The sequence below is a fragment of the Phacochoerus africanus genome, chromosome 2, assembly GCF_016906955.1.
Source record: "Phacochoerus africanus isolate WHEZ1 chromosome 2, ROS_Pafr_v1, whole genome shotgun sequence".
In the NCBI taxonomy this organism is placed as follows: domain Eukaryota; kingdom Metazoa; phylum Chordata; class Mammalia; order Artiodactyla; family Suidae; genus Phacochoerus; species Phacochoerus africanus.
Genome location: NC_062545.1, coordinates 130,390,669 through 130,418,036, shown reverse-complemented (window position 1 = coordinate 130,418,036; position 27,368 = coordinate 130,390,669). Strand labels below are relative to the sequence as shown.

At 38.6% G+C, this 27,368-nt stretch overlaps 1 protein-coding gene across 3 annotated transcripts in view; it reads right to left on the bottom strand.

Annotated features, from left to right (window-relative positions):
* TTBK2 (tau tubulin kinase 2) overlaps nucleotides 1-15,887 on the bottom strand; it is a 149,964-nt gene extending 134,077 nt beyond the window's left edge. For all 3 annotated transcript variants that reach the window (XM_047766568.1, XM_047766569.1, XM_047766573.1), the window contains exon 1: nucleotides 15,518-15,887. The gene's annotated coding sequence lies outside the window, so the exon portion shown is untranslated. The remainder of the gene's footprint in view (nucleotides 1-15,517) is intronic.
* Between the last annotated feature and the right edge of the window lie 11,481 nt (nucleotides 15,888-27,368).

The window sequence follows — 27,368 nt, the reverse complement described above, 5'->3', positions numbered from 1 at the left end:
ACCCTCAGAGAAAAGCCCAAATCCTATAAACTACCAAATTATACTAGACTCCTTCTAAAATGGCTCCTGATAATCCCTATCTCACACTATTGATCCCCTCCCCTCAAGTGTGGGTGGATCCAGTGACTTTCCTCTAATGAAAAGGATACAGCAAAAGTGAAAGGAGTCATTTTCCAGATATAAAAGACTGTGACATCTACCCTGTTCATTCTTTCTTTCTCTGGCTCTTCCTACTTTCTTGCTCCGATGAAGTAAGCTGCCATGTTGCCTCAAGGAAAAATCCACATGCTAGGAGAACCTCTGCTAGCATATAATTCCACTTATAAAAGGTTTAAACAGCCCTCAGTACAAACACCCACCAAGGAACTGAATCTTGGCAACAACCACTAGAGTAAGCCTGAAAATAGATCCTTCCCCAGTTGAGCCTTGTGATGACTACAGACTACCCTAATTGCAGCCTGTGATTGATCTTGAAATAGAGTGCCTAGCTGAGTTACACCCAAAATTCTGACCCACAGACACTGTGAAATAATAAATGTTGTTGCGTTTTGAGTAATTTGTTATGAAGCAACAGACAACTTACACACCAGGCTTCACTGGTACTGGGCAACAGTTTCTCAAAGTTGTGCAAAAAACAGAGGTTCTTTTTGATTCCACATCATGGATTATATCAGAAAAAATTAATGTAATTTGGCTAGAGTATAAATGCTGTCAAATAACTGTTTGGGATTAATTTTTTTCAGTAACACTAATAACTTTAAAATAATCTTGGTGCAAGAAAATGATGTCCTGCAAGAAGGAAATTAAATAAATTTCTCCTTGGCAATATCCCCAATGACTGAAAATAGAAAGTAAAGAGCATGCTAATGAATTCAGACAATGATGCTAAATCTGGAGGTGTTGCCAAAACAGACTCAAAGATCATCAAAATATGGATAGAACATACTAAATGGAGACTCAGCTTGTAAAATACCATGTGGTGAAAAATCATTTGAAACATCTGCTAGATAGGAAAAGATTGAGAAGAAAAACAGCCAGCAAATTAGTAAGTAAACATTGATAATCCCCTAGGTTACAAATTCCTTCATGATGAAGATCATACCAGATTCATTACATCCTCTGCCAAAATTAAAATGGTCAACTTTGCAGTTAATCAATAGATAGTTGGTAAAGCAATTTAATCAGCCAGTTGAAAATGAGACATCAAACTGTATGTAACTTAAAAGTGATACAGGTTCACATATACAAGTATAACAGAAAGATGAGAGGAGAAATGAGAACTAAAAGGAGAATGAAAAGAAAAATGCTAAGAGATACAAAAGCTAAGGGACAAAAAATTGTATAAAAATTCTAAAAACATAACCCAGACCAAATCACACTTAATGAAGAAAACTCCCTACAAAAGTTTTACCTGAGAAGTTAACACTTCAGTGCGTTTTTTTTAGCATGAGGAAACCCCCTCAAAATAGAGACTAAGACCAGACTACTTAGATTCAAATCCTTGCTTTGTTGGAGTTCCTGTCATGGCTCAGCAGAAACAAATCCGACTAGGAACCATGAGGTTGAGGGTTTGATCCCTGGTCTTGATCAGTGGGTTAAGGATCCAGCGTTGCTGTGGCTGTAGTGTAGAACGGCAGCTACAGCTCCGATTTGACCCCTAGCCTGGGAACCTCCATATGCCCTGGTGCGGCCCTAAAAAGACAAAAGACAAAAAAAAAAAATCCTTGCTGTGTAACCTAGGACCCATTACTTAACTTCTCTAGGCCTCGACCTCCTCATCTATTTTTTTAAAAAGGGGATAACAGCAGTGGCTATTTAAGGACTAAACATGATAATATATGATATGTGTAAAGTGTTTTATTCATCACAGTGCCTGCCACATTCACTATGCCCAATAAATGGCATTCACTACTTAATATATTATTTTGCATGCTTATTAACTACCAGAAAAGAAACAGTCATGTTCACAGACATAATGCTGCCCAAAACAGTCCTTGTCCTGCTTGAATGTTGATGAAAGGAAATAATCATGTCTGCGTGGAAGCCTAGAATTTAAACTTATTATGCAACTACTACTTACCAATTCAAATAAAAATGTTTTTATCAGTACAATAATTACTCTACAACTATGATTACAAATTAAATAACAGCATTTGCACTGCTATAATTTTGCTTTTAAAGTTAACAGAAAAATTAGCTGATCAAGGAGTGCTCTTGTGGCACAGCAGGTTAAGGATCCAGTGTTGTCACTGCAGTGGCTTGGGTTGCTGCTGTGGCATGGGTTCAATCCCCAGGAACTTCCATGTGCCATGAGAGTGGCCAAAAAAAGTAGTTGATTGAAAAGAGAATAAAAATAAACCAGTGCTATTTCTAGATTGGAAAAAAAAAAAAGTATAAATTAGTTCCCAAATGTGTTTTGACTTGAAGCAAACTTTGAGTATCCATCTACATTAAAAAAAGGAAGCATTATCATAGCGAATATCAAAAAAAGAAATTATTTAAAAATAAAAAGATTTGTACACTACTAGTAGTAATATATTTTGGAAAATAGTTTTATATTATAAAGCAAAGCTGAAAATACGAACACTCTGACCTAGCAACTCTTTGCCTAGGTATATCTCTGAAAAACATTCTTTTCTCACATGCACCAGGAAACATGTATAAGAATTTTCATGTTGTAGATGCAAACTACATTTAGAATGGATAAGCAATGAGGTCCTACTGTATAGCACAAGGAACTTTATCCAGTCTCTTGGGATAGACCTCAATGGAAGATAATATAAGAAAGGAAATGTATGTGTGTGTGTATGTGTATGACTGAGTCACTTTGTTGTATAGCAGAAACTGGCACAACATTGTAAATCAACTATACTTTAATTAAAAAAAAAAATTCATGGTTACACTGTCCATAAATGCCAAAAAATGGAAACCACCCAAATGTCCAGCAAGAGGAGGATAAATTGTAATATATTCATACAGTGAGAAAACATATTAGCTTCCTACTCTGATGTAATAAAATGCCACAAATTTAGGAGCAAAACAACACAAATTTATAGTCTTACAGTTCTGGAGTTAAGAAGTCCAGGCTTCCAATGGGGCTAAAATCAAGGTGTCAGCAAAGCTATGCTCCTTCTAGAGGCCCAGAGGAGAATCCTTTTCCTGGACTCTTCCAGCTTCCAGAAGCTGCCTTCATTCTTTGGCTCATGCCCCCATCCTCCATCTTCAAAGCTGGAGTAGTACAGTTAGCATTTTCAAATCTCTCTGACCTCTGCTTCCATCATCACATGTCCTTATTTCTCTGGAACAAAATACATATGCCTCCCTCTTATAGGTCTCTCATGAGCACACTACACCCACCTGGATAATCAAAGATAATCTTCCCACCTCAGGGCTTTATTTAAATCACACCTGCAAAGTCCTTCTGCCTATGAGATAACATATTCAGAGGTTCCAGGGATTAGGAAGTGAATACATTTGGGGGACCATTATTCTATCTACCACAAAAAATATACTAAAATGGAAGTGAAGAACTGATACTCTGAACTACATGAATAAATCTCACAATAGACAATGAAAAAACTCAAGCAAGACAAAAGTATACCTACAATGTAAGTCCTATATAAAGTCCAAAAATAAGCAAAACTAAACTATGTTAAATAAGGATGCAAACATAAGTAGTAAGTCCATATAAAGGAAAGAAAAAAAAGGACAATGATTTTTCATAAAAATCACAAAAATTAATTCCTTTGGGGTAAGGAAGAAGGGATGAGGCAAGGAAGGGTTTCTGAGACAGCGGCAATGTTCTGTTTCTTTTTTTTTTTTTTTTGTCTTTTTTCCCTTTTTTGTTGTTGTTGTTGTTGCTATTTCTTGGGCCGCTCCCGCGGCATATGGAGGTCCCCAGGCTAGCGGTTGAATCGGAGCTGTAGCCACCGGCCTACGCCAGAGCCACAGCAACTCGGGATCCGAGCCGCGTCTGCAACCTACACCACAGCTCACGGCAACGCCGGATCGTTAACCCACTGAGCAAGGGCAGGAACCGAACCCGCAACCTCATGGTTCCTAGTCGGATTCGTTAACCACTGCGCCATGACGGGAACTCCAATGTTCTGTTTCTTGACCACTTGGCCTTGTAGTTATTTTTTTTTTAACTGTATACATGTTTTATGTGCCGTTACAGTTATTCTTTAAACTGTATACATATGTTTTATGTATTCTCTTATAAAAAGAATAGTAACAGATAACAGTCATATAAACCAGAGCAGGGAAAGCTAGACACAGAATAGATTAGGCAACAACCATCCAGCAATGTAACATATAGCAGGAGACTGTCCCAACTATAAAATGGTGGAAAGCCAGTTAAACTGTGTTGAACACATGGCAGGAATCTAGGTTCATGGTAAAGAAACAGGCTTAAAAGTACATTAACAGTTTACAACATCTTCCTAATAAACTATAAATTTCTTGAGGTCAAGAGCAGAATTTCAGTCATCTTTGTATTCATAGGATCTAACACAACACCTACCACAGAACAATCTTTCAATAAATTTTTAATGAATAGAAGAATGAATGAAATGTCTTTCACGTCCTAGACAGTTGAGTGAAATGGAATATTCAAGTAAATAACTGAAAGTTGACTTCTTAAATTTAACATAGTCGTTCAATAAATTGTTAGAAAAATATAGAAGAATAAAAGGAGTATAATGCATAGTTTTGCCCTCAATGAGTTTACGGTCAAGGGAAGAAGTCAATTATTTCCAAATTATTCTTTGAGGTAGAACACATAATACAAAATCAGAAATTAATAGCAATTCGATGGATTTAAAATATAAAATAGGGGATTTCTTGTTGTGGTGCAGTGGAAACAAATCTGACTGGTAACCATGAGGTTGTGATTTGATCCCTGGCATCGATTAATTGGTTAAGAATCTGGTATTGCCGTGAGCTGTGGTGTAGGTTGCAGACATGGCTCAGCGCCTGCAATGCTGCAGCTGTGGCACAGGCTGGCAGCTGTAGCTCTGATTCGACTCCTAGTTTGGAAACCTCCATAATCTGGGGGCATGGCCCTAAAAGTCAAAAAAAAAAAAAGTAAAATACATAAAAAGTTAATTAAGGAGTTCCCATCGTGGCGCATTGGAAATGAATCTGACTAGGAACCATGAGGTTTTAGGTTCAACCCCTGGCCTCACTCAGTGGGTTAAGGATCCAGCATTGCCGTGAGCTGTGGTGTAGGTCACGGATGCAGCTCGGATCTGGCATTGCTGTGGCTGTGGCGTAGGCTGGCAGCAACAGCTCTGATTAGACCCCTGGGCTGGGAACCTCCATAAGCTGCAGGTATGGCCCTAAACACACACACACACACACACACACACACACACAAAACAGTTAATCAACATCAAATTGTAATATTGTTCATTTGACAGTGCGTGTGATGAATCAGAACTGGAGAAGATTAACATGGGCTAGGATCATCATGCAAAGCTTCTTAAAGGAGCTGGAGTTCCCTGGTAGCTCAGCAATTTATGGACCCAGCACTGACACTGCTGCAACTCAGTCTGCTGCTATGGCACAGATTCAGTCCCAGGCCTGGCAAACTTATATGTGCAGTAAGTGTGTCAACAAAACAAAACAAAAACAGCTTCTTAGAGGATCTAGATTGCAAAATAGCCAGATATGCCTCCCATTTCCTGTAAACACATCTGTTTACATTGTGACCTTGCTGCATCTGCATAGAAAGGTAGAGTTTCTTTCTCCATCCTGGAAACTGAGGTTGGCCCTATGACTTACTTTGACCAATGGGACATCAGCAAGCATGATCTAAAAGCTAGAAAAGCACCTGTGCACTGAATTTGCCCTCTTTTGCTGGTTTTAGAATCCAGATAGTGAAGAAATCCAAGCTAGCTGACAGCTTCATATAAGTGAGCCCAAACAAGACCAAAAGAACCATTCAGCTGAGCAACATCAAACTGTCAACCCAGGTAATAGTTAACAAATTATTGTTTTAGCCTGTGAACTTTGGGGTGGTTTGTCTCAAGATAAGAGGTAACTGACTAAGGAGGTAAGCAAAGGCACAGAAGAGGAAAAGCGCAAAACATATAAGTATATGGGAAAAACAAATGCATAAATTAGCCTAAGCGGAAAAGAGTTCTGATTGTGGAGAAAGAATACATAGACCCGAAAGAGTTCAGATTGTAAAAGTGAGGCTAGGAAAAGAACAGACTTAATTCAATTTCAAAAGAAAAGGAAGAACCACTGAAGGACTACAGAGCAGAGGATAAAAAGCAAGAGAAGAGAAATCCACATACAACTCCTATTATTCAGACAAGCTGAAGCAATAAAATTCTTCTACATTTGTTGGAAGCTAGATAATTCACTAACAGATAACAACATGGTTTCATAAGTACCGTATATAGCTTGTGTAAGATTCTGCTCTTTAATAGAAAAATAGGAAAATTATTCTTACCTACAATTTTAATCTCAATGGGAACAGTGCTAGAATTAATCATCAGAAAAGCTTATGACATGTCTAAAGAGTAAGGAAAACACCCTAGCCTGGGAACCTCCGTATGCCACAGGTGCGGCCCTAAAAAGACAAAAGATTTAAAAAAAAAAAAAAGAGTAAGGAAAATATTTTTGAAGCTATATTTGGGCATATAAGAATAAAATACACAGATTTCTAATGACAGCACAACTGTGAAATGACCCCTCTTTGTTTAAGAGTTCAATACACCCACCAGATGACCTCAGCTTCCAACCACCACTGGGTAACAGAGGCCAGATTTAACTTTCCACCTTAAATGAGAAAAAACAAAATATATGAAACAATGGATTTTAGACACTAGACAACAGGCAGAACAGAACATGGATCCACAAGGGAAGGGAAATAAATGAAGTAAGCCTTAGGACTGCCCCTAGCTCACTGCCTGGGGAGTTTCCAGGCTGCAGCACAGGAATGAAAAACCCAGTGTCCAGCAGTCTCATTGAGTTAAAGAGACAGAGTTCGGAGTTTGAGGAAGGCAAGGCAAGGTAGAACACTGAAGAGAGCTGTCGAAAGTTCAAATTCTAGATATCTAGAGAGGGTTCACCCAGAAGCTTTGGCTGAATACTTATGAGTACATGTGTGTGAAGAAGTGACCAAGGCCAGGGAAAGAACCACTGGAAAGAGGCTGGCGGACATGCTCACATAGGGCTATGAATAGTTTGTAAAATCACCAGAGTGGAAAAGAACTTTTAAAACATCAGGGCCATAAATGCATCTATTTTCCAGTAACTTTATCCCAGAAAGAATCCCCAAAATATTTAAAGGAATAAATTTTTTTTTAACAAATCCAGCATATAACAGTATGAAATCACAATGTCAGGCATCCAAACTGAAATTACCAGGGATACAAACAAATCAATAAAAACAGACCTAGAAGTGGTACAGACGACAGAATTCGTAGACAAGACTTTAAAACACCTATTATAAACATATTCAGGAAAATAGAGAAAAGCATTAAGCACAATGAAAGAAACTGAAGATTTTTTAATGAACTTCTAGACATGAAAACTACATATTTGAGATTTTAACAAATATGGTGGATAGGATTAACAGCAGATTAACCACTGTGGAGGAAAGTATTAGTGGAGTTCTCTTGTGGCACAGCAGGTTAAGGATCCAGTGTTGTCAATGCAGCAGCCTAGGGCACTGCTGAGGCACGTGTTTGATCCCTGGCTGGGGAACTTCTATGTACCCCTACCACAGGCCAAAAAAAAGAAAAGAAAGATTAGTGAATTTGAAAATATAGGCAAAGAAACTACCCAAAGTGAAACATACAGAGAAAGAGAGAAACCAAACAGAGCATAAGTAAGCAAAAGGATAACATCAAAAAGCCTAACATTCGTATACCTAGAGTCCCAGAAGGAGAAAATAGAGAAATGTTTTACACTTTTAACTTTGCTATCAGTTATTGCTAACCATACTATCTTTTTTTTTTTTTTTGGTCTTTTTAGAGCCGTACCTACGGCATATGGAGTTTCCCAGACTAGGAGTGGAATACGAGCTACAGCTGCTGGCCTATGCCACAATCACGTCAGATCCGAGCTGTGTCTGTGACCTACACTATGCCTCACCGCAACACCAGATCCTTGACCTGCTGAGCCAGGCCAGGGATCAAACCTGTATCCTCATGGATGCTAGTCAGATTCATTTCCGCTGAGCAATGATGGGAACTGCCCATACTATCTTATATAAAGTTTCTCTCTGCTTTTAGTAGATGTTTGTTTGTTTGTTGTCTTTTTAGGACCAAACCCGTGGCACATGGAGATTTCCAGGCTAGGGGTCGGGTCAGAGCTGCAGCTGCCAGCCTATACCACAGACAGCAATGCAGGATCCAAGCTGTGTCTGTGACCTACATCACAGCTCATGGCAACGCCAGATCCTTAACCCACTGAGTGAGGCCAGGGATCAAACCCATGTCCTCATGGATACTAGTTGGGTTCATTAACTGCTAAGCCACAACGGGAACCCCTTTTAGTAGATATTTGAAGTTCTGGATACATTTATTGGGCCCAGAGAGACTGCATGCTAAAAAAAAAGAAAAAAAAATTTGATGAAAAAATGCCTGATATTTTTTTCCAAATTATTATTATTATTATTACCATTATTATTATTTTGTCTTTTTGTCTTTTCTAGGGCCGCCTCCCGCGGCATATGGAGGTTCCCAGGCTAGGGGTCGAATCAGAGCTGTAGCCACTGGCCTACGCCACAGCCACAGCAACGTGGGATCTGAGCCACGTCTGCAACCTACACCACAGCTCAGGGCAACACCAGATCGTTAACCCACTGAGCAAGGGCAGGGATAGAACCCGCAATCTCATGGTTCCTAGTCAGATTCATTAACCACTGCACCACGACAGGAACTCCAATATCCTTATTGTTAAAGTAAAAAATCAGATGTTTCAAAGTTATTGTGATTATTATGTATTTAGAATATCTGATTAATATTTAGTATTATTATTATTAATATTTAGTATTAATTATACTAATACTGATTAGTATTTAGAATATCTGATTAATATTCCATAAGCATATTAAAATATAGTTAGATTCATTTCATATATCTCAAAAGTCAAAATAAAACATTTTTCACATTATACAAATTATTTAACTTATGTTTTAAAATAAAAAAGCTGAGGGGTAGACACAAGTTTACAAAGGCTACACACCAGCTAAGCTTTTCAAAATACCTAATACTACTAATGTAAACAAGAGAAGTAAGGGTCAAGAATAGGATAAACCTCAAGATTTTTTTTTTAACCCTGTAGCATTTTAGCAAAAGCATCTCCCCTAAAGGGCTAGTAAAAAAGAGATGAAGATATGTGAATAAACCTATTTGCTGACAGCAAAAGAGAAAGAATATTTAGTCACCACTCACACTTCAACTGTTCCTTCTAAACTTTCACAGGAGGTAAATTATATTCCAGCAGCATGGAATGTCTCTGGGCTCAATAAATATATTCAAGAAGGTAAAATATCTATTAAAAGAGAAACTTTACAAGTCAGTTATGGTTACAATTACCTACAACAAAACAGAAGTGTAAACAATCTGGTTCTCTTCTCCCTAGCTACTGATACTAGCAACACATAAACAAATTCTCCCCTTATAGAAAACCAGTGTAACTTACATGGAGAGATTGTAGGGAAAACACTAAACAAGACCATTCCTTGGGTAAAATCTACTGTAGCCAGATCAACCAAACAAAGCATTATCTATGATCCTCCCACTGAGACAAAGGAAAAAAAAATAAAGAAAACCTTTTCTGTAATGACCTTCATCATAATTGGATTTTAAGTATATTAATTTCCCTTTTTAAAAATAGCAAAACTAGGGGAGTTCCCGTCGTGGTGCAGTGGTTAACGAATCCGACGAGGAACCATGAGGTTGCGGGTTCGATCCCTGCCCTTGCTTTATGGGTTAACGATCCGGCGTTGCCATGAGCTGTGGTGTAGGTCGCAGACATGGCTCAGACCCCACGTTGCTGTGGCTGTGGCGTAGGCCAGTGGCTACAGCTCTGATTCGACCCCTAGCCTGGGAACCTCCCCTATGCCGCGGGGGCGGCCCAAGAAATGGTAAAAAGACGAAAAAAAAAAAAAAGAAAAACTAAAAAATATATATATATCAAAACTGAGGCAAAGAGAGATTTCATAATCTAAGGTCCTATGATGTTATTGCAGAGAAGAGAAAAGATTCAGACCTCATCTTGATGCACAATTAACAATTTTATTAATTTTTATTATATAAATTATTGTATTACATAAATTTATTAATTTATGAGGTTTGTGGCTATACTAGCCTTATTTTCCAAACCAAATATTAGAAGCCAGCATATGATAAAGGATAATTTTTTCTGATTTACACATAAGTGTACATATTTTTAAACTTACAAAGATATTCAAATTATGTTCTAGTTACATGTACATTTAATAACTCACCAATAAGCTTTTGGACTCTAGCTACAAGGAGTCTCTAACTATTTACCTATAAGGCCTCTTTTTGTAACCATCCATACCCTCCTACTGGTAATATCCAGTCCTAAATTCTGAGGTTCAGAGACTATGAAATATAACAAGGAATTCTGTCAGCACTAAAGCAACTGAGGCCTTGGAGAACCCAAAGTAGAAACTCGCATTAAAGGGAGAGGGTGGCCTCTTTAGGACAGATGTCTTCAAAGTGTTCTGGTGTTTAGAAAGGAGTTGTCTAAAGCTTTTTCAGGAATTGTATAAACATTTAATTTTATTAAATATCTTTATTTTAAAACATTTATTTTTAATTGTTTACTTATAGCTATGACATATCCACTAACCTCTGAAACAGAGTAGGCAGAATAAACTGTGGTTGATAAAATACAAGACTACTTCCCTGAACCCACTTCCCAGACGGTGAGATACGTCAGTTAATATGTTGATGTAAGGTAGTCTGTGTTTTCCCTTCATGAAACTTGGAACACTTGTAATTCCTTGTTCTATAATTGTCTGTTCCCCCTGTATTGCAAGCTCCAAAAATAAGATCATTTCTGTCTTGTTTCGGGCTGAGTCTCTAACCCCTACAATAGTAACATGGCAGATGCTTAATAAATATCTAATGAATTATTAAAGGATGAGGCTACAGCAACAGTCCTAAGGAGAGATAATAAGGATGGAAGAGGCTAAGTTAAGGTGGTTGCAGTAAAAATGAAAAGGAGAGATTTCATGCAGGTAGTGCCTCCCCCCACCCCCCAAAAAAAATTAAAAATTAAACTGAGATTTTTGAACTTGGGTGACTGATTAAATAGTGATACCTTCATTAACAGAATTGAAGAAGTTAAAAAGAGGGCTGATTTTTGTCTTGGACATGCTGAATTTTTTAAGTGCTATACAAGTCCAACAGAAATGAAGTCCTAATCTTGTTTACTATCCATTATACAATGTAGCTTCCAGATGATTTCTTCAAATCAAATTTCACACAAAGCAAGGCTAACATTTTCTTTAGTTATTCATTTTTTCATATTTCCCTCCCCTCATCTCTGCATGATTTGTCATTGTAAAATGTTGATAAAACCTTCTCTGAGAAATTTTAGAAACTGAGGCACTTAGTAGATCGAGGAAGAGAAAAAAAAAAAAAAACAGGTTTCCAAACTTACTCCATAACATACAACACACATGAAAAACTAAATGTTAGACCAATATTGACAAAATATAGTATTACATGATCACAAGGCTAGAACAATGTCAGAGAAAGAATGTAAGATCTTTTTTTAAAAGAGGCAATTACCCTGGAACTTCAAAAAGACAAAAATAGTATAAAATAATGATAAAACATATTGGTAAAAACCAACATAATTTCAACAAAGATGTACATTCTCTTAAAAATATATATGAAACATGGTTAGGTTAAATTTTGACAACTTATCAAAGACAGTCAAGAAGCCACTACTTCACATTCTTCACCAGACACTATAACAACTCAGATTCTTTTCAAAGTACACTTAATTTGTTTTTGTTTTTTTTTTTTTTTACAGTGGGAAGCTTTACTCTAATTGATGTGAAAGTAAATTGCTCAACACAATAAAAAGCAGCTGTCAAGATCCCCAAAACGAAGGGTCTTATATTACAAAGGTTAAAAAAAAAATAGAAAAAAATCCCAAATGTAGACCAAAATTGATAAGTATTATAGGTTCAAGTATTAGAAACAGAAGTTCCCATCATGGTGCAGCAGAAACAAATCCGACTAGGAACCATGAGGTTGCGGGTTCGATCTCTGGCCTAGCTCAGTGGGTTAAGGATCTGGTGTTGCCATGAGCTGTGGTGTAGGTGGCAGACATGGCTCAGATCCTGCGTTGCGTGGCTGTGGTATAGGCCAGCAGTGATAGGTCCGATTGGACCCCCAGCCGGGGAACCTCCATATGCCACGAATTTACAAAAAAAAATATTAGGAACATATAAAATAATAACCATAGAGAAAAGAATCATTATGTTAAAGTTAAACATAATGTATGTATGTACTAATGAAAATGTATCAAGAAGTCTTCTTAAAAACCACCTGTTTAAAATATGAAATTTTCTGGAAAAACTGACGTTGTTATGTAAATAATATACCTTCAATCTATATTTTAAACTCACAACCAGAGATCACTAGATATAAGGACAAAAACTTTTGAGTGGTAATGCGTTGTACTTGTGTTCAAAATTCAGCTCTAAAACTCAACTTTTTTCATAGTGGCTTAAAGGCTCATTTATCAAATATGGAAAAATATTTAACTTGATAGCATTGAGTATTTATGGGGGGATCTACCACTATCATCACTATTGTTAACAATATTCTGGATAACAACGATAAAAAAAATGACAAGACAGTAAAATATGTTTAATTTCATATTTCAAAACCTGTAAATATTGACAATGTCCTGCAATATTACTAATCAAGTAAACTGACATAGCTCCAGCTATATTTTGAGGGTTTCTCAAAAACCTCAAAGAGGAGTTCCCGTCGTGGCGCAGTAGTTAACAAATCCGACTAGGAACCATTAGGTTGCGGGTTCAGTCCCTGCCCTTGCTCAGTGGGTTAAGGATCCGGCATTGCCGTGAGCTGTGGTGTAGGTTGCAGACGCGGCTCGGATCCCACGTTGCTGTGGCTCTGGCATAGGCTGGCAGCTACAGCTCTGATTGGACCCCTAGCCTGGGAACCTCCATATGCTGCGGGAGCGGCCCAAGAAATGGCAAAAAGACAAAAAACAAAAACAAACAAAAAACTCAAAGAAAGGAATACATATTGAGTAATTCTGAGTAACACACACTCAAACTGTAAAGAATGCCACATATCACTAAGATAATTCTTTTACAGTAGGTTTTTTTTTTTTTTTAAGTAGGGAAGGAAGCAAGCTAAGCTGTCCATTAATTCTCAAAGGCTATTTTGCTAATCAATTCGGCCTTCACTAGTTCAGTAATGCTCAATAAACATTTTCCCTTGTTTTATACTTTTTTCTTTCTTTTCTTTTCAGGCAACAAACTTTTATTGTCCCATGCAGGTTTTGAGGATTAGGAATCTGAAAGTGTCTTAGTTGGGTGATTACAGCTCAAAGACTCTCACGAATTGCAATTAAGTTGTCATTTTTAATACATTACTTTTTTAAAGTTGTAAACTCAAAAAAAAAAAAATGCCCCCCAAAGTTAAATTCCATGATCATAGCAAAGTCAGCTCTGTAATCTTTGTTCAAAATGAAAAACCAACAATCTAGCACTATCACATTTTTTGTACATTTTTTAAATGTAAAATATCCTCAAAAGCTGTCTAAATTACACAAACTTCACTTCTAACACTACATTTAGAGATAGCTGAAGCACTGCAAAATGGAGTTCAATTTGCTAAAGCAAATGAGACTACTCTCATGAAGATTTCCTGAGGCATCAAAATAATAAATATTTAAAAGTCAAAAGAAGTCACAAAATTCTTGAGTCATACATAGTACAACAGAGAATTCACTAAATTATGTATTAACCATAGTACAAGATAATGAGCAAGATACAGTATTCTTAGCCTTCTACTGAAATCAAAATTTATTTCAATTTGATATTACAAATTAAATTAATGAAGCTGAGGATTTCCATTTCTTTCATGTGTCTAAAACTGAAAGAAGAAAGAGTATTTCCTAACATTCTAGCTAAACTTTCCTTTATAATCATGCTTGTGCCTTGATAAAAATGTACCACATAGGAAAACATAAGCTTCTATATTACAGATTCCTTTCAATATGTTTTCAATTTCAAAAGATCACAATATGTAATCCAAGTCCACACACCTGTTATTTGAAAAAATTTTAGTTAAGATGAATTCTTCAAGATTAGTCATATAAGTAATATTTGTTCTCAATACTGCTTTATTTAAAAAAGAACTATACAGTGTTCAGATTTTAAATCAATCTCCCATCACCCTTTCTCCCCAAATGAACGTTACTCTATTATATTTAGCCAAAAGAATATAGTAAACACATCTTTGTGGCCCATCATGACAAATTAGTGTTAGAAACCAATGCAACTGTTATTAATGGCTCAGAACCAAACACTGTAACAAAAACACACTGAGTGGATACTCCGTGTGTACATGTGCCCATTCATAATAATGCAAACCTCATACATGCATTAAAAAACTTGCTTTCTATTTAATACCAAAACATCTTTACATGAACACAAATTATAACAACATTGCCCTTTTTGATGTTCAAAGAACAATTTCTAAAGCAAGGGATGAGAAGAGTTAATGCCGGATTGCTGCCACCTACCAACTTTAATTCAAAGCAAAGTACAACTCAATGTCATTTTTACCTTCTAACGCAGCCACGACTCAAATAAAATTAAGTTCACTGTGGATAAAGTATCCTGGATTCCCAATGGATTATTTACTTCGGATGTGCAGGTAAATACGTGTGGACTCTCGTCCCTCCCACAGCATCCCGGGGTGTCAACATCATCTTAGTCAAAGCCAACGACAAGCAAATCCTTCTACCTCGCACCCTAAGTACCAGAAAGTCAGGGCCTCCATTGCCGTTACTACACAACAGATTCTACAGTCCCATGCCCTCTTCTATCGCATTTGGGGGAGCCGGATGGGAAAGAACCACTCAGGATATGCTGAGAATCCTGGATTCAGTCCTGGTACCAGACTCAACATGAATACAAGTGGTATGTGGGTCACCCACAGAAAAAGAAATAGAACGAAGCTTTGTGACCCTCGAAGTTCAGTGAAGACACCAAAAGCTTCTGGGGATACGAGGCACAACCCTTCGGGGAAACCGAGGAGAAGCAGGCGATCTCCGAGTTGGAGTGACTAGGTCTGGCACAAACCCAGGGAGTCTGCGACCCGGGAGTCTCTGGTACCCCTTCCCTCCACACCTGGGTCGGTCATTGGGCTAGGGGTGCGGCCGCAGAAGGGGGTTAGGAGTAGGGGAGGGCAGGGTGCGGAGCTCCCCCAGCTGCGCCCAGAGGGTCCGGGGGGGTGTGTCCTACCTGGGCCGTGGCAAACGCAGCGATTCGGGCGGAGGGTTCCGGTCCAGCTCAGGGCCGGGACCCGCAGAAGTCAACCCTCAGCAGGCGGGACTGCCGCCGCCTGCCCATCCCCCGCCGACGACTGCGGCGGGACCCGAGCGCGGCTTCGAGGGCCGGCCGGCCAAGTAGTCCCCTCGGGTACCGTCCGCGTTTACTGGCGGCGGCGGCGGCTGCTGCAGTTACTGCTGCTGCTGGCGGCCCTCAGCCGCTGCTCTAGTTTCAGCCCCTGCTCCTCCTCCTGCCGCCACCGCCGCCGCCTGGTCCCTACCGCTCCCATCGCCGCTGCGGCGACTACTGCAGCGCCCGCTGACCCGACCCGACGTTATTCTCCACCGTCGCAACCCAGCACAGCCTAGCCCACCTGCCCTGCCAGTGCGCACGCCCACCTCTCGGCCACAGGTGCTGATTGGAGAACGCGTCCCGAGTCCGCCACATCGGTTGGCTGGTCCCATTGCCTATCACGAAAGGGGCGGAGAGTCAGGCAAAGAACATCTCCGCCCCCACCGGAGAATTGCCGCTATCTTCACGTTTGCCTGAGAGGGCGAGTTACCGGGAAAGGAGCATCACAATGGAAGCGCGCGTGCGCGAGGGGATTCTGGACCTCGTAGTTCCAGCCGTAACGTCAACTGCCTGCCGGCCCAGAGAGGAGAAGTGGGCTTCTGGGACTAGTTGTTGGCTCACAGTGGGGTCTTCCTAGCTCAACAGTTATCTTGGTTATATAGTGATGGTTGTGACGCCAGGGTTGGCCTTTTCTGAACAAAATCGAAAATGCTTTCTCACCATACGAATTTCCACAAGCTGAGCTGAGGCATTGGGTCATGAAGAATGGCCCCAAGTCGTGAGGCCCTGCCATGCCACCTCCTGGCATGAACCAGTGCTGCCAGGATCTGGCAAATTGGCGTCTTCCCCAGAACCACCTAACATAAAGCTAATCACCGATGAGTGCTGGGAAAAGCCTAAAACTGTAAGCAAGAAAGGAAACAGAAACCTCCGGAAAGGAATATTAGCCTGGAACCCGGCGTATCCTTAGGGTTTCCACAACTATAGCGAACAAGATTTCATTCCCTTTTTGAAACATCACCACTGAAGGGTTCAGTGAGCAGCCCTGGGAGGTGCAGTATATGATTCTAAGCAAGAGAATGTGGGAGTCCTTAGAAGGCTTTCCAAAAAAAAAAAGGGAGGGGGGCGGAGCATTGAGGCTGTGTGGGATAATTTGTATTCGGTGTTGATGTATCAAGCTGTTTGGTAAAGAGGCAACCTTACGATTAAACCCCTCTCCCACCCTTACCCACCAACTTACAGAAGAAAAAAACTCCAAGAAGTTTAACAGCTTTCCTAGATCTACAAAACTATTTAGTGGCAGAACCAAAAACGTGGGTTATCTTAAACGTCCCTTGTCCTATGCTTTTTTTTACTCAATAATCACAGTGACTCCCAGGAGTCTGCCATGGACTGAAAGATTGTGATGCATTACAACCTTCATTTGACTTTAAATCTTTTTCTTCACTCAAGTGACATCATGATTAAAGCTAATTAAGAATGTAGAAAGGTTAAATATGAATCCTATATTCAATCTCATAACGATTATTGAATCTGTTTCTTCTTGTTCGGGAAATGCCAGAGCCTCTTGACATTATTCGAAAAACAGCAGTCTGTCTTGACTAGATTCTTGGATAAAAAGCAGGACAAAATGTACATTAAAGGCAATTGATGATGCAGCTCATCTGTTCTATTCAAACTTAAAGAAGTTGCCAAATTGTTTTTGTTCCACTGATTAAAACCACAAGTTGCTTTTTGCATTACTTTGTCTAACAGAGTATAGTTCACTTCAGAGTACAGGCAGGACAACTAATTTAAATCCGAAAGGATTAGTGTTTCTGTAAATACTTTAAAGTCAAAGAAATTTATAGGGGAAAAAATTTCAGATTCACTGAAATTATGCCTAGCAATAAGTGCCAGCAGCATATGGAAGTTCCTGGGCGAAGGATTGAATCCAACCCACAGCTGCAACCTATGCAGGTTTCCTAGTCCACTGCTTCTGCCCTGTGCTGGGGATCAAACCTCTGCTTCCACAAGGACCCTCTGCAGTCAGATTCTTGACCCACTGTGCCACAAGAGGAACTCCCTGTATATCTCAATAAAGTTGTTTTTAAAAACTCTGCACAATCTTTTGAAAGATGAAACTCATAGTGGACTGGTGCTCAAGTGTTTCCACAACCCAGCAGTCCTGTTTTTTTAATTTTTCATCAGTCTAACCAGTTTATTTTAAAATGTTACTTAATCCACTAAACAAAAAATATTTAGGGCCAATTAATGGCAACCACTTTGCTATGTACTTCGAAAACAAATATGAATAAACTCAGTCTGTCTTGGAATTTCACAATGGGAGTTCCTGTTGTGGCTCAGCTGTAACGGAATCCAACTAGTATTCATGAGAATATGGGTACCATCCCTGGCCTCAATCAGTAGGTTAAGTATCTGGCATTACCTTGAGCTAGAGGGTAGGTTGCAGACATGGCTCGGATCCCGTGTTGCTGGGGCTGTGGTGTAGGCTGGGAGCTGCAGCTCCAGCTTCAATTCAACCCCTAGCCTGGGAAACTTCATATGCTGCAGGTGTGGCCCTGGGAAAAAAAAAAAAGCAAAAAAATTCGCAATGAATTAGCAAACATGCAAATCCTATTACAATGCATTGCAGTAACTGCTGTAATAGAGGTATATTATGTAGGATATATAGATGCTCTAGAACAGGGGACAATAAACGAACTGCAGCATGCAGGCCAAAAATTGGGGGGGTCCTCTAAGAGCTCTTTAAGCCTGTATCAGCAGCATTCTGATTTTGACAGAAGTACATTCACAGCAAATATATTAACTACCTCAAGTGTTTATATTTTTGAAAACTCCATCCTTAATTTTACTGTGAAAGGCTTTAGAGTCTGTTGTCTTAATCTGTTGAATATCAATTTGTGTTTGATGAATATTAGTTGGCCATAATATCAGGGATGATTGACACTTAATAAAACTAGTAAAGCTATAGAAGAAACTAAAAGTTAACTTGCATTTACAAAAGTAATTATAATTACAGCTACTTTTTTTTTTTTGTCTTTTTGCCTTTTCTAGGGCCGCTCCCGCAGCATATGGGCGTTCCCAGGCTAGGGGTCCAATCAGAGCTGTAGCTGCCAGCCTACGCCAGAGCCACAGCCACTCAGGATCAGAGCCTCGTCTGCAACCTACACCACAGGTCACAGCAACCCTGGATCCTTAACCCACTGAGCAAGGCCAGGGATTGAACCCGCAACCTCATGGTTCCTAGTCGGATTCATTAACCACTGAGCCACAACGGGAACTCCCTACAGTTACTTCTTGATCTACTTCCTATTTATGCCTAACTTTTATGAAATACAAAACGACTATACCATTAAATGTTAAGTTATAAAAGTTAAGTTTTATTCTACTAGAACAGTAGTAGAGTTCAGTCTTTTCGGTTTTCTTTTTGTTGCAAGGTCATCCATTAACAAAGCATCATTTGATACAATTTGCAGAAAGTGGTGAGGTGATGTGATTCCTGATGTGTGTCTGTGACAGCCTGGAAAAAGTTCAGTGACTTTAAATCTGGTTCAGCTATTAGTTGCTCCATACCCTGGACGTCTGTGTAAGGTAGAATAATTTACTGGCAATGCTAATAGCGCACCCTAGTGATCACAGTATTCCACTGACAGCAATGGTGAAATAAAACAGAATGCTCTCTTCTATTTTGCTTTTCGTTTTGTTGTTGTTGTTGTTGTTTTGTTTTTTCTGTTTTAGGGCCACACCTGTGGTATAAGGAAGTTCCCAGGCTAGGGGTCAAATTGGAGCTGCATCTGCCGGCCTGTGCCACAGCTACAGCAACACTGGATCCTTAACCCACTGAGTGAGACCAGGGATCATAGCCACATCCTCATGGATACTAGTTGGATTCTTTCCCACTGCACGCCACAACATGAACTCTCTACTTTGTCTTATTAATAAATACAAACTATCTGGTAACTAGGAATTTTTAGGTGCTGTATGAAATGGAGGATTAAAGAAATATAAGCTACGAGGCTACTTTGAATTATAGTTTTTGTGTATATGTCTTATTTCTTTCCATAAGCTATAGAGGGATTACTTTTTATATTGTGCATTTTCCATACTTCACTCTGTAAATATTTATTAAATACACTAGTGGATGCAAAAAGTTAAATACTAGTAAGTATACAAAAATACAAGTGCTCTCATACTTTGAATTAACTTTTTCCCTTTATTATTATTATTATTATTATTATTTTGTTTTTTTTGGCCACATTTACAGTATGTGAAAGTTCTTGGGCCAGAGACCGAAATCATGACACAGCAGTGACCCAAGCCACTGCAGTGACAACGCCAGATGCTTAATCCACTGCACCACAGGAGAAGAACTCTGGGCTTGCCTTTTTCTTTTTTCTTGTTATACAGCCTCACCTTTGGCATATGGAAGTTTCCAGGCTAGGGGTCAAATCAGAGCTACAGATGCTGGCCTACACCACAGCCACAGCAACACCAGATCCAAACCACATCTGCAACCTAAAACACAGCTTGTGGCAACAATGGATCCTTAACCCACAGTGAGGCCAGGGATCAAACCCGCATCCTCACAGATACTAGTCTGGTTCTTAACCTGCTGAGCCACAATGGGAACTCCCGGGCTTGCCTTTTTCTGCATCTTCTGTATTAAGATCATTATGTTATATATTATATACTGTGACAATATACAGAATTAATTCAAAGAGCAATTAATTCAAGCAAATAATTTCAGCGAGGAGACTACTGCAACTGTTCTGGCAAAGGTATAAGAAAGACCTATGATGGGGCAGTGATAGTGCAGGGAGACTTAGCAAGTGATTTACTGCAGATGGAAAAGAAAATAACTTTAAAAAGGCCAAATTGCATGACCTGGAAAATGGTAGTAACTTTAGCAGAAATAGAAGATAGGAAGAACTGGTTTTGGGGCAGAGGATGAGTTGATTTTAGACTCTGTAAGCTAGAAGGTCCAAGCTCGAGGAAAAATTTGGAAAATGCAAGCCTGATGTTAAGATTGCACACATGGATATGCAATTCTTTCACCTACAGATGAAAGCAAAGCCAGGAAAATTCTAAAGAAGTAGGGCATCCACTCAGGAGGTGAGATAAAAGGAGGGCTAGGGCGAAAGAAGGAAGGCCAAGAGCAAAGAAGGCAGAGTAGTAGAAAGATGCAGTTCTAGAGCTATTGAGGCTTTGGGTACATGTCACAACTAAGTGAGTTATATTCTCCAAAAGTCTTCAGCTCAAATTCTCTGTTTTTGTCACTTCTCTCCTGCTTATAATGTCTTTGGGTTTTGTGGTTTTTTTTTTTTTCCCAAATTGGTATGACATTATTTCACTATCAGCCAGAGGTAATTTACTTTTTTTCAGATTATCTATGTTGCTTATCAAAGGCCAGATCAACTATTACTACAATTCAGTTAACCAGTTCTGGAAGATGCCGGAAAAAACTTGTTACCCGCCCTGATTTAGGCATGTTTATAAGAGATTAAGTTTCAATAACTAATATTGCATTCACTGAACTGCATTATTTTCATATATTTTACATGGAACCCAATGGTTTAATTTTTTCCAAGTTATTTTTGTTAATAGTTTGATAACATCTGCTAAATGGCTTCTGGAGAAGAGTTTCCCCTAAGGGAAATGTCTGTCCTCAAAATGGCTTGAAATATGTGCATATGTTTATTAATTGGTTTACTGATATGGACTAAGTAGAGACAGACATATTTTATCTTTTAAAAATCAATTCTTCTCCATTCCAGTTGCCACTTTCCTCACTTAGGTTACCACTTCTTATCTACATTCCTTAAGGAGCCTTCTAACTGGCCGTCTAGTCTTCCCAGTGTCTTTTCTTCTTCCACATTATAGTCAGAGAGCTCTTTCTAACTGCAAATCTGACCACATTATTCATCTGTGGAAACATATGAGTGATTCCTCATTGCCCTGAGCATCACTTAGAAAGCTCTTTATGCTCATTTTCCACTCTTGCTATTAAGAGCCAGTCTAAACTCCAGCCCATTCAGTAAAAGAAGAAAAAGGATAAATACTGGAAGGGAAAAGAAAAAGTACTTTATTATCTACACAGTAAATCTCAAACATATCTAAAGTATGAAAATTAATACTAAAATTGATACAAATTTAATTACAAAACAGAAACAGACTCACAGACATAGAAAACAAGCTTATGGTTACCAAAGAGGAAAGTGGGGGGAGGGATAAATTAGGAGTTTGAGATTAACAGATATAAACAATAAGGATGTACCATATAGCACTGGGAACTATATTCAATATCCTGTAATAACCTATAATGGAAAAGAATCTGAAAGAGAATATATATATATACTGTATATATCTGTGTATATATATATACTGTATATATCTGTATATATATATACTGTATATGTCTGTATATATATATATATACTGTATATATATACTGTATATGTTTGTATATATATATACTGTATATGTCTGTATATATCTATATACTGTATATGTCTGTATATATATACTGTATATGTCTGTATATGTATATATATATACTGAATATATATATATATACTGAATCACTTTGCTGTACATCTGAAATACACTGTAAATCAACTATACTTCAGTTAAAAAAAATGAGCCAGTGAGCTACAATTACACACCAGAATAGCTATGATTAAACAGACAATACCGGGAGTTCCCATTGCGGCTTAGCCGTAACAAATCCGACAAGTATCCATGAGGACTCGGGTTTGATCCCTTGCCTTGCTCAGTAGGTTAAAGATCTGGCATGCCATGAGCTGTGATGTAGGTCACAGACATGGCTTAGATCCTGCATTTCTGTGCCTGTGGCATAGGCTAGCAGCTACAGCTCTAATTCGACCCCTAGCCTGGGAACTCCCATATGCTGCAGGTGCATCCATTAAAAAAAAAAAAAAAGACAATACCTAGTGTTGACAACAACATGAAGCAAGTGGAACTTTGAAAAGACATTTGACAATTTCTTAAAAAGTCAAATATGACTCAGCATTTCAAATATATATAACTATATATATAACACCATATATATATACACACATGTACCTAGTGTCCAAGAGAAATGAATGAATGCATATATTTACAGTAACATACCTGTATAAGAATGTTCTTAACAGCTTTATTCATAATAGCCCTAAATTAGAAACAACCCAGATGTCTACGGACAAGAGGAGGGGTACATTTTTGTGTATTTATATAATTGAATATCACTTAAAAAAAAGAAAACGACTGGCACATACAGCAACATAGATGACTATCACAAGCAAATGAACCTGGACACAAAGCACATACTATGTGATACTATGGGTGGACATATAAGGATGTGCACAAAGTAAATTTTTGCATTAGATGCTAATATCCATCCATTACAGAAGAAGTATTAAGCAAGTCATCGATATAGCTGGCATTAGTATCCTTTGGCAACTGCCACAGTAGGCACACAAATGGAGAGAGATAGGTTAATCATGGGCTCAGTAGCATGAACTTACCAAGGCTCTTAGAGCAGTCAGTAACAGAATCCACTGCTCTTATACACATGGCATTATTCTTCAAGGAAATCAAACAGCCACTTGGTGGCCAATTGATTGCACTGGGATGCTTCTATCCTAGAAGAGTCAGTGCTACATTCTTTTAAGATTAGTCACTTATTTAGGGTATAATTTGCCTTTCTTGCCCACAGAGCTTCAGATACTGGGCCCATGGCCATGGGACTCACTGGTCAAATTGCATGTTGCACCATTCAGGAGTCACTGGGCTGAATGTTGGACTGGCCCATGGAAGATGCACTTAAAGTGTCAGCTTAGAGGCATGCTGTGTGAGGGTAGACAGTATATGCACTGAATCAGAAACCTTTGTATGCTGCATACCTGGGATTCAGGAACCAAGCAACAGCTCCACTCAATATCATTCCCAATGATTCCCTGGACAGCCCTGTATTTTCTGTCACTACAAATCTAGGCTGTTCAGGCTTAGAGGTCTTGGTCCCTAAAAGCAGCTCATTCTTGCCAGTGGATGCAGTAAAGGTTCTACTAGACTGCAAACTATGGCTGCAGCCTGGACCTTTTGGACTGTATGCAACCAGGGACTAGCAAACAAGAAGAAAAATCACCATCTTGGCAGGGGAAATTGACATGGATGAGCAGAAGGTGAGGGCAGCTGTTGAATAAAGAGAGCAGGAAGGAATATGTGTGTAATCTGGATGATCTACTCAGGTACTTTTTGATACTCCCTTGCCCAGCTGTGACTTAATGGATTAGCGCAGCAACTTAAAACTTTTGAGCTCACAAATCTCAGTGCCTGCTTAATATAGGACCCAAGTAATACAGATTATGTTGTTTAGGTCTCTTAGATTCTTATTTTTTGCCCACTGTATCTATCTTGGTTTAGTAGATGTTTGTTAAAGTCTCCTTTATTAATGTGTCTATTCATCCTTTTATACCTGTAGTTTTGCTTTATGAAAGTTGCTCCTCTATCACAAGACATCCTCAGCTTGCACATTTCCTACATGCAAGATTTTCAGTTACCATGGTTTGATTAATACTCATCCTCAACAACAACAAATAGTTCCAAATTCATTTATGATATTATATTAACTGTGTTGTAACTGCATAAAGTACAAACTATGCAGCTAGCTTTTCAGTCCACAAATTACTAAATAACAGATGAGTGTCATGATAAAGTGAGAAATTATGTAACTCCTTTCAGAGTTGGTGATTGGACATTGCACAGCTGTTCACTTCAGGGACAGATAGCAAAGCATGCAGTTGCATTGTTTCTTTGTCTCCCAGTGATAAACCTATATGACATTTTACAAAAGTGGGTAATCAAAAGAAGGACTGGCCAACAGAAATTGAAAAGCCAGCAAAGAAACTAAAGTGATAATAACGCTAGAAGTGACATTCCAGTCAAATCTAGATGTTACAGAAGTAATACAGGAGTTACAGGAGTAGTAGTTAACTATGGAATTGTTGACACCACTGCTATTTGAGAGGCTGCATATCAGAGGAGGCTAGTGAACACGAACTTCAAAACAAGTAAGTGGTTATGATGAATGTCCCAGAAGAAATGACACCGCCAAAAATCTTCACATTAAAGGAACTCTTGGAAGGAATTCACAGCACTGGAACACAAAGGATAAAGTGTTTGAAGCTGGTCCAAACTTAGTAACTTAGTAAGGACAATTTGCCAAGGCAAAGAAAAGATGCTCACTCTACATCATCATAAGTTACACAAAGAGAAGGCAAACACTTTAGACATTATTTTCTTGATAAAGTTTTGGAAAAAAACTTAAATGTTTGATGTTTCTAATGTTAAAAGTTACATTGTATTAAATAAATGTTTTACTATTTTCATTTTCCAACACAGTTATACTCAACAGTAAGAGTTTGTTTTGACTAAAAACTTCAAAGGCCATGGAATAATTCTCTCTTTCCCATTGATTACTAAGATTGCTCTGTGTGGTTTCAGCTTGCATAGCCATGCAGTAAGTAATTTACTACTATAAAGTGAGGACTGCCTGTATTTGGTTCCAGTTTCTCCACATCCTCACCAATACATTATCTCTGTCTTTTTGAAAATAGCCATCCTTGTGGGTATGAAGTCATATCTCATTGTGGTTTTGATTTGCGCTTCTCTCATGACTAACGCACATCTTTTCATGTACTTAACAGCAATCTGTACATTTTCTTTGGAAAAAAATTTATTCAAATATTTTGTCCATTTTTAAATTGGATTCATCTCTTTGATTTTCATCTGATTTTAAAAAACTGGTGAGTTAAGCCCATGTGCATTTATTGATTGATCTGAATTCTATTATACTATCCCGCTATATAGTCTATTTTCTTTGCCTTTTCCTTTTCTTGCTTTTGGTATTGTATTTTAGTTCCAGTTGTAAGCTTTATTAGTATCTTTATGTAATACTCTTAGTACTCTCTTTCTTTAAATACTGTCTATTCCTTCCCTAATATAAAAGAAATTTTGAAACTACTTCTTACTGGTCCCTTCTTTCTCATTATCTAGCCACTAGTTTTATCCTAGTGTTAAAACCAGGTGTTAATTTGTATCAAGTATTTATTTCTTGATTTGTTAGCTTCTAGTACTATCTTTTTACTTCTAGCAAATACCATTGAATGCAGTCAGTGAGCTTATTTAACTTTCTATCTACCCACTCATCCCTTTCTTTCCATTTTCAGTCGGTTGTAATTATTTTACATTATCAGAAGATCTGATTTTGATTCTTTTATCCCCACCCCCATTTTAAATCTTAATTCTTACAGTTAAACATATGCATCACTCAACCCCCAGACCATATGCCAAAACTTCTACAACCATTTTGTGACTGAAAATGTTCTCTAGTAAATTTTTTATTTAACGATTTTAATTTTTTTCCATTATAGCTAGTTTACAGTCTAGTAAATTTTTCAACTTAGACTCATAGGAAAAAAATATTTCCTGAGTATAAACATTTTACTTGGGTGGATTTTATACCTGGGCAGTTTGAATGGATATAAACACCCTTGAAAAGTCTTTTACTAAGTATCTTTAAATTGTTGCTCCTAAAAAGTCTACTGCCAATCTGACTTTATCTTATACATGACTTGCATTTTTTGCCTGGATATCCAGATTACTTTGTCCTTCTTGTTTTTAAGATCCAATGGCTTTACTAGGCTTGACTCTTCTGTTTTGAATTGTACAGTGATCTCATTTTCAATATTCCCCCCACACCCCCGGGGGAAGTTTCTTTTCAATTTGTGTTCTGGTCTATTGGTTTAGTTTTCTTCAGGGATTTCAGTTAATACATCTTCTATATCTTTCACTTTACTTCAAATCCCTTTTATCTTTGATCTTTCTCTTTTCCATCTACATTATACATGAGGAGAGGGGAGAGAGAGACAGATTGGTTTATCATAGGAGTTGGTTCACAGTTATGGAGGCTGAGAAGTCTATCTGCAGTTTGCAAGTTGGAGAACCAGGAAGGTGGTGATATATTTCAGTTTGAGGAGTTCCCATCATGGCACAGTGGAAACGAATCCGACAAGGAACCATGAAGTTGTGGGTTCAATCCCTGGCCTCACTCAGTGGGTTAAGGACCCTGAAGTGCCGTGAGCTGTGGTGTAGGTCACAGATGCAGCTCGGATCTGCTGTGGCTGTGACTGTGGGTGTGACCAGCAGCTACGGCTCTGATTTGACCCCTAGCCTGGGAACCTTCATATGCCTTGGGTGTGGCCCTAAAAACCAAACCAAACCAAAACAAAACAAAAAATCAATTTGAGTCCAAAGGCCTGAGAACCAGAAGTTTGGAAGTCTGAGAGCAGAAGATGGACATCCCAGCTCAAGAAGAGAGAGGGAGGAGTTCCCTTGTGGTGCAGTGGGTTAAGGATATGGCATTGCCACTGCAGTGGCTTGGGTTGCTGCTGTGGTACGGGTTCCAGCCCTGGCCCAGGAACTTCTACATGCCATGGGCACAGCCAAAAAAAAAAGAGAGAAGAAAAAAAAAACGTCCATCGACAGATGATTGGATTCAGAAGATGTGGTATATATACACAATGGAATACTACTCAGCCATAAAAAAGAATGATATAATGCCATTTGCAGCAACATGGATGGAACTAGAGAATCTCATACTGAGTGAAATGCGCCAGAAAGACAAAAACAAATACCAGATGATATCACTTATAACTGGAATCTAATAGCCAGCACAAATGAACATCTC